The sequence below is a fragment of the Sorex araneus genome, chromosome 2, assembly GCF_027595985.1.
Source record: "Sorex araneus isolate mSorAra2 chromosome 2, mSorAra2.pri, whole genome shotgun sequence".
NCBI classification, from domain to species: Eukaryota; Metazoa; Chordata; class Mammalia; order Eulipotyphla; family Soricidae; genus Sorex; species Sorex araneus.
In genome coordinates this window covers 250,468,915-250,477,863 of record NC_073303.1, presented here as the reverse complement: position 1 = coordinate 250,477,863, position 8,949 = coordinate 250,468,915, and positions in this window count along the sequence as shown.

Here is an 8,949-nt window from a genome sequence, read left to right as displayed (position 1 = left end):
AGTAACCCCTATGCATCGCTGGGTATGACGCAAAAAAAAAAAAAAAAAAAGAAATATATATGAGCATTGCACATGGAGAATCCCCTGAACACCACTGGGTATGATTTCCCCAAAAGAAGAAAAAGCATCAAAAACTATTCTTTAAAAAAAAAAATACGATCTTGATGCCACAATCCACAGAGAAGCGGCAGGCATTCTGGTGAGCAACGCGGCCTGGACAATGCTCCGGACCCGAATCGGGGCCAGCAACACCGGGGGGCCGGAGGGAGGAGGTGCCGCCTGCACACCTTCTCCGGATGGAACCCCGGAGACACTGAGCAGCAACTAACACGGCTCCAGGATTCAGGACTGGGACAGATCCGAGCCGCGCGGCCGAGCTAGACCTTTTCTCTCAGAGAGCCAGCCCTGTGTAACCTCAGAGAGCCAACCCTGTGCAACCTCCGAGAGCCAGCACCTGTGCAACCTCCGAGAGCCAGCACCTGAGTAACCTCAGAGAGCCAGCACTGTGTAACCTCAGAGAGCCAGCCCTGTGTAACCTCAGAGAGCCAGCCCTGTGTAACCTCAGAGAGCCAACCCTGTGCAACCTCCGAGAGCCAGCACCTATGTAACCTCAGAGAGCCAGCACTGTGTAACCTCAGAGAGCCAGCCCTGTGTAACCTCAGAGAGCCAGCCCTGTGTAACCTCAGAGAGCCAGCACCAGAGTAACCTCAGAGAGCCAGCACCAGAGTAACCTCAGAGAGCCAGCCCTGTGTAACCTCAGAGAGCCAGCACTGTGTAACCTCAGAGAGCCAACCCTGTGCAACCTCCGAGAGCCAGCACTGTGTAACCTCCGAGAGCCAGCCCTGTGTAACCTCAGAGAGCCAGCCCTGTGTAACCTCAGAGAGCCAGCACCTGTGCAACCTCAGAGAGCCAGCCCTGTGTAACCTCAGAGAGCCAACCCTGTGTAACCTCCGAGAGCCAGCCCTGTGTAACCTCAGAGAGCCAGCCCTGTGTAACCTCAGAGAGCCAACCCTGTGCAACCTCCGAAAGCCAGCACCTGTGCAACCTCCGAGAGCCAGCACCTGAGTAACCTCAGAGAGCCAGCACCTGCGTAACCTCAGAGAGCCAGCACCTGAGTAACCTCAGAGAGCCAGCACCTGCGTAACCTCAGAGAGCCAGCCCTGTGTAACCTCAGAAAGCCAGCACCTGTGTAACCTCAGAGAGCCAGCCCTGTGTAACCTCAGAGAGCCAACCCTGTGCAACCTCAGAGAGCCAGCCCTGTGTAACCTCAGAGAGCCAGCACCAGAGTAACCTCAGAGAGCCAGCCCTGTGTAACCTCAGAGAGCCAGCACCTGAGTAACCTCAGAGAGCCAGCCCTGTGTAACCTCAGAGAGCCAGCACCTGAGTAACCTCAGAGAGCCAGCACCTGAGTAACCTCAGAGAGCCAGCCCTGTGTAACCTCAGAGAGCCAGCCCTGTGTAACCTCAGAGAGCCAGCCCTGTGTAACCTCAGAGAGCCAGCCCTGTGTAACCTCCGAGAGCCAGCCCTGTGTAACCTCAGAGAGCCAGCCCTGTGTAACCTCCGAGAGCCAGCACCTGAGTAACCTCAGAGAGCCAGCCCTGTGCAACCTCCGAGAGCCAGCACCAGAGTAACCTCAGAGAGCCAGCACCAGAGTAACCTCAGAGAGCCAGCACCTGTGCAACCTCCGAGAGCCAGCCCTGTGTAACCTCAGAGAGCCAGCCCTGTGTAACCTCCGAGAGCCAGCACCTGAGTAACCTCAGAGAGCCAACCCTGTGTAACCTCAGAGAGCCAGCCCTGTGTAACCTCAGAGAGCCAGCCCTGTGTAACCTCAGAGAGCCAGCACCTGAGTAACCTCAGAGAGCCAGCACCTGAGTAACCTCAGAGAGCCAACCCTGTGCAAACTCCAAGAGCCAGCACCTGTGCAACCTCCGAGAGCCAGCACCTGAGTAACCTCAGAGAGCCAGCCCTGTGTAACCTCAGAGAGCCAGCACCTGTGCAACCTCAGAGAGCCAGCCCTGTGTATCCTCAGAGAGCCAGCACCTGAGTAACCTCAGAGAGCCAGCCCTGTGTAACCTCAGAGAGCCAGCACCGGCACAACCTTAAAAAGTTATTTTGATGTGGTTGGAGGTCATGTGGGGGAAGGGTGATGCAGGCCGAATACAGACTAGAGACTGAACACAATGGCCACTCAACACCTTTATTGCAAGCCACAACACCTAATCAGAGAGAGAGAACAAAGGGGAATTCCTTGCCATAGTGGCAGGGTGGGGTGGGGGGAGACGGGACTGGGGAGGGGGGGAGGGATGTTGGGTTTATTGGTGGTGGAGAATGGGCACTGGTGAAGGGATGGGTTATTGAACTTTGTATGGGGCAAACATGAGCACAAAGATGTATGGATCAGTAACTGTACCCTCACGATGACTCTCTAATTAAAAATAAACTAATAAAAAAAAATTTTTTAAAATAAAAAAAAAAATGCATGGGGGCTGGAGTGACAGCATAGCGGGTAGGGTGTTTGCCTTGCATGCGGCCGACCCGGGTTCAATTCCCAGCATCCCATATGGTCCCCCGAGCAGGAGTAATTCCTGAGTGCAGAGCCAGGAGTAATCCCTGTGCATCACCGGGTATGACCCCCCCCAAAAAAAAATGCATGTAAGGCCACCGTGATAGTACAGCGATAGAGTGCCTTGCACGCAGCCAACACAGGCTCAATCCCCAGCATCCCGTCTAGTCCCCAAGCACTGCCAGAAGTAATTTCTGAGCACAGAGTTAGGAGGAATCCCTGAGCATCGCCGGGTGAGGCCCCAAGACAGAAATAAATAAAAACCTTACAAATGCTTGCAGCCCTCCGCTCCCTGCAGCACTGCTGACCGCAGCCAAACCTGGAAACAACCCTGGCACGGACGAGCGGATCACAGGACATAAGGCCCAAACTTGCCACGGAGTGCTACTCAGTTACGCGTGGAGACGAAACCTTGCCATTCACCCCCACACTGATGGGACTGGCGTGGGCGATGCCCAGTGAAATAAGCCAGAGAGGCAGATACCAGCTGATCGCACTCATGGAGGAGGTACAAAGAAACAAAACCAGGCAACAGACAAAGCCAGTCTGGAACCGAATTTTGAATTCTGACTGCAATGCTGAGTTTGCCGGAGCAAATGGTGGGGAGAGTTCCGGGGAGGGGGGGAGGGGCTGTGGGGAAGACCATCTTGGTCCTTCGGAGGCAGATATACCTTTGTTTTTTTTTTTTTTTTTTTTTTTTTTGCTTTTTGGGTCACACCCGGCGATGCACAGGGGTCACTCCTGGCTCATGCACTCAGGAATCACCCCTGGCGGTGCTCAGGGGACCATATGGGATGCTGGGATTCGAACCCGGGTCAGCTGCGTGCAAGGCAAACCCCCTACCCTCTGTGCTATCGCTCCAGCCCCCTTGAGGCAGATATACCTTTGAAGGACAGTCAACCTGCACCCTTGGGACACAGGCCTAAAAAAGTCACGTGACATGAGATTTAAAACCAGAGATACAACGGAATACTACGCAGCCACCAGGAAAAATGAAGTTATGGGGCTGGAGTGATAGCACAGCGGGAGGGCGTTTGCCTTGCATGCGGCCGACCCGGGTTCAAATCCATCCCATATGGTCCCCTGAGCACCACCAGGAGTAATTCCTGAGTGCAGAGCCAGGAGTAGTCCCTGTGCATCGCCAGGTGTGACCCAAAAACCAAAAAAAAAAAAAAAGAAAAATGAAGTTATGAAATTTGCTTATAAATGGATGAACTGAATGAACTATGTCTCTGTGTCTCTGTGTCTCTGTCTCTGTCTATGTCTCTCTCTCTCTCTCTCTCTCTCTCTCTCTCTCTCTCTCTCTCTTTCTCTCTCTCTCCGACTCATGGCGAGTGAAAGAGTCAGAGGGACAGGGGCAAAGAATGATGGCACTCATTTGTGGGATATGGAAAAAAAAAACACATTACAAGACTAATATCCGAGGACAGTAGAAATGAGGGCCAGGAGGAATGGCCACGGCCGGAAGCTTGCCAGAAGTGGTGGTGGGGGGAGGGCAGCTAGGACAGAGAAGGGACCACTCTGACAACGAGAGCTGGAAAGGATCGCTCTGCACAAGAACTGAGGGCTGGAAGGAGGCAAAGGGACAAACATGATAATCTTTCATACCTCTATTGCAAGCCATAATGCCCAAAAGGAGAAAGCGAGAAAGAAGTATCTGCCAGAGGGTCAAGCTTGGGGGAGGGGAGGGGAGGGAAACTGAGGACACTGGTGGTGGGAAATGTACACTGGTGAAGAGATGGGTATTGGAAGATTGTACGACTGAAACCCAATCATGATCGACTTCGTAACTTTTAGGGTTGGAGCAATAGAACAGCGGGGAGGGCATTTGCCTTGCACGTGGCCCACCCGGGTTCGATTCCCAGCATCCCATAGGGTCCCCTGAGCACCGCCAGGTGTAATTCCTGAGTGCATGAGCCAGGAGTAACCCCTGTGCCTCGCCAGGTGTGACCCAAAAAGCAAAAAAAAAAAAAAAAAAATTCACTCTGGATAAGAACTTCTTGCTGAAAGTAGGTAAAGGAACAAACAGGATAACCTCTCAGGACCTGTATTGCAAACCATATGCCCAAAAGGAGAGGAAGAAAAGTGTCTGCTCTAGAGGCAGGCTGGGGGCGGTAGGGAAAGCGGCAACAGTGATGGTGGGAAACACCACTGATGGAGGGCTGGGTGTCGAAACATTGTATCACTGAAACCCAATCATGAGCAGCTTTGCAACTGTGTATCTCATGCTGATTCAATAAGAATAACTAATGAAAAAAAAAAAAACAGGGCTGGGGATATAGGAGGTAAGGTGCTCAGTTTGCACTCAGCCAACTCCAGCTCGAATCCCCAGCACCAAACAGGGTCCCCACCCCCTGCCCCAAGCATGCCAAGAGTGAGCCCTGAGCACAGAGTCAGGAGTGCTCCCTGAGCACCGCTGGCTGTGATGCTCGAACCAAACTAAGGAAATAAATAACAACATACTTGTTAAAATTAGAAGTTTCCCCCCATCACTCTCGATGGCCTGCCGGTGGTTCCTCTCCTCAGATAACACACATGGAATAACACAGAAGGATGGAGGATGTGCTTTCGAGTGACGATAAATAAATAAAAGCGCTGTTTAGAAGGAGTGAAGCCGTTTGAGGTCAGAGTGGGTGCCTTTTGCTCTGATGGGTTTTCCTGAAACAATAGGTGTGCTCAGAGGACCTGGGATGGGGAGAAGGATGAGGACTCAGCAAGGGATGACGACCCCGCCCGGGACAGGGACAGGCTGACTCCAGAACTCGGAGTCCTCACATGGACCGCCCGCCCCGTCACCAATGAACTCAAAGCTTTCCACCTTCCGTGTGTGATCGCATGGATGCAACGATCACAGACCAAGGTCCCAGAGTTCAAATAGAAGACTCCTTAGAACGTATTGGCTTTCAGACTATTTTATAGGGTGTGTGCACGATACTCCCTGGTTACACAGTCTTCTGTCCTAGTAAGTGATGAGAACTCTCTAGATGTCCGGGGCCAGAAGCCTTCCCTGCTCTTTACCGCAAACATGGGTGTGTGTTTGTGTGTGTGTGTATGTCGTGCATGTATATGCGTGTATGTGTATGCGCGTGTATGTCTATCTCTGGTCCCTGTGCATTGGTCCTGCAGCACACGTTTCAGTAACGGCAACATGCTCAATGAGGGAATTCACTTCTCTAACCAACCTCATTCACTCTATTGTGACTGCCTTGTAAAGCCGCCAAGTGGGAAGATGAGCAAGTACTGGCACAGGACTAGAGGGGACAAAGATGGTTACTGAGGGCCCCCACCAGAAAGAAGGAAAGCATCTGCCATAGAGGTAGGCTGGGCTGGGGACTGGGGGGATTGGTGGCAGGAGGGAAACTGGGGACGTGGTGGTGGGACATGTGCACTGGTGAAGGGCCAGGTGCTGGAACATTGCATGACTGAGACCCAATCATGAACGACTTTGTAACTGTGTATCTCATCCTGATTCAGTAAAAAAAAAGAGAGAGAGAGAGTGAGAGAGAGAGAGAAAAGAAAAGAAAAAAAGAAAAACCCTTTTAAGTAAATTTTTTTAAAAATATGTGGCTGGAGAGATAGCACAGTGGGTAGAGCGTTTGCCTTGCACGTGGCCGACCCGGGTTCGATCCCCAGCATCCCATATGGTTCCCCGAGCACCACCAGCAGTGATTCCTGAGTGCAGAGCCAGGAGTAACCCCTGTGCATCGCCGGGTGTGACCCAAAAAGCAAAATAATAAAAAAAAATAAAGAGCCCCTCCCTTTCACGGTGCTTGGGGGCCCAGACCCACTCCCAGGGATGCTCCCTCTAGAGGTCCTGATGTTTTGGTGCTCCCAATGGTGACACTCAGGGGCCATCAGGACCATACCTGGTGCCCCCAGGGGTCAAACGCAGGGCCTCACACCCTCCGGCCAGTGCTCCCCCACCCTGCCTCTGCTGTCTGCTCTTTCTCTGCTCATCACTGGCCGGCGGAGGCTGAGAAGACCAGGGGAGCAGTGTTCAGCGGGCGCTGGCCGAGCCCAGGGCACCGGTACAAGCCATGCGCCCTGGGCAGACGCTCAATAGAAATGAAACCCCAGCTCTGGTCTGGTTGGGCTATCATGGCGGTGAACAGTCAGAGCCACTAGAGAAGACCTTAGCAGGGGCAGGAGCAATAGCACAACAGGGACAGAACTTGCCTTGCATGCAGGCAACCTGGGTTCGATTCCCAGCATCCCATATGGTCCCCCGAGCATGCCAGGAGTAATTCCTGAGTGCAGAGCCAGGAGTAACCCCTGAGCATCGCCGGGTGTGACCCAAAAGCACTGTAGCACTGTCATCCTGTTGTTCATCGATTTGCTTGAGCAGCATCAGTAATGTCTCCATTGTGAGGCTTGTTGATACTGTTTTTGGCATAGCGAATATGCCCCAGGGAGCTTGCCAGGCTCTGCCGTGCGGGTGGGATTCTCTCAGCAGCTTGCTGGGCTCTCCAAGAGGGGCGGAGGAATAGAGCCCAGGTCTGCCACGTGCAAGGCAAAGGCCTTACCCGCTGTGCTATTGCGCCAGCCCGTGACAAAGAAAGAAAGAAAGAAAGAAAGAAAGAAAGAAAGAAAGAAAGAAAGAAAGAAAGAAAGAAAGAAAGAAAGAAAGAAAGAAAGAAAGAAAGAAAGAAAGAGAGAAAAAGAAAGAAAGAAAGAAAGAAAGAAAGAAAGAAAGAAAGAAAGAAAGAAAGAAAGAAAGAAAGAAAGAAAGAAAGAAAGAAAGAAGAAGGAAGGAAGGAAGGAGAAGGAAGGAGAGAGAAAAAGAAAGAAAGAAAGAAAGAAAGAAAGAAAGAAAGAAAGAAAGAAAGAAAGAAAGAAAGAAAGAAAGAAAGAAAGAAAGAAAGAGAGAGAGAGAAAAGAAGACCTTCGGAAATGAGCCGCCTGTGGGAAGAATTTCATCTCTTCCCAGCTGGAAGTTCACACTCAGAGATTCCAATCCTTGCCCTGGAGCAACTGATTCTAGGTTGGGTTTTTAGGGCTTTTTCTTCTTCCTTTTTGCTGCTGTGCCTGTGTTACAACAGAGCAATAAGTTCCACACCACAGTCTCTTTACCTGCTTTCGACAATCGCAACCACTTCGCTGGTGGACGGCTTGTGTTTCGGAAGGGGTCGGCGGGGAGTCTGAACGCAGAGATGATCCCATCGTGAAGGAAACGCCTGGATGTGTGTTTCCGATTAGGGCAAACTTCCTGATGTGCCACTGAGAGGTGAAACTTCCTCTTTTTTTGGGGGGAGGGGCAGATTTTGGGGTCACACCTGGCTAGAGCGATAGCACAGTGGTAGGGCGTTCACCTTTCACGCAGCCAACCCATGTTCGATTCCCCCGTCCCTCTCGGAGAGCCCAGCAAGCTACCAAGAGTATCTAGTCTGCATGGCAGAGCCTGGCAAGCTACCCGTGGCGTATTGGATATGCCAAACACAGTAACAATAAATCTCACAATGAGAAATGTTACTGGTGCCCGCTCAAACAAATCGATGAGCAACGAGATGACAGTGACAGTGACAGTGACCCAGCAATGCTTAGGGGTTACTCCTGGCAATGCTGTGGGGACCATATGGGATGCTGGGAATCGAACCCAGGTTGCCTGCGTGCAAGGCAAATGCCTCCCCGCTGCACTATCGCTCTGGCCCCTGAGTGCCTCTTCCTTTGAAGTAGAAGCCCCCGCCTCCACCCCTACCCCCCCCCCAAAAAAAAGGTGGTTTACGGGAAAAACACTGCATAAAAAAATAAAAGCCGTAGGGCTGGAGCAATAGTACAGCGGGTAGGGCGTTTGACTTGCCTGCGGCTGACCCGGGTTCGAGTCCCAGCATCCCATAGGGTCCCCCAAGCACTGCCAGGAGTAATTCCTGAGTGCAGAGCCAGGAGTAACCTCTGTGCATCGCCGGGTGTGACCCCAAAAACAAAAACACACAAAGCAGTATGTATGCTTGCACAAGGCGAAGATCTGGAAAGGATCCACTGATGACTCTGGCTGTGGGACACTGCACAGCACACGGCTGTGGGTCGGGTCTCTGAAAGTGACATGGCCACATTGGGCCAGCCCGGTGACCGGGCCATGCACACGCGCGCCGCGGCTGCCCCCAGAGCATAATTTTTCCACGTGACACTAATTGGCCTGCACAGGAGTGAGACCCCGGCCCTTCCCTCATTAGCCACTGGCTCAGACCAGCTGAGCTGGCTCGTGCGGGGTCACTGGGGTCCCATGTAGGAAATTACCCATTCCAGTGCCCCGTGGTCCCCGCATAACCCCAACTAATGAATGTCCCGGGGAGCCCCGGGTCGCTCCTAGGGGAACCGCACGGCTCTCCCCGCGGCAGAGAGGTGGATGACCGTGGGGCGTTTTAACCCAGGAAGAGCCAAGTGAGGAA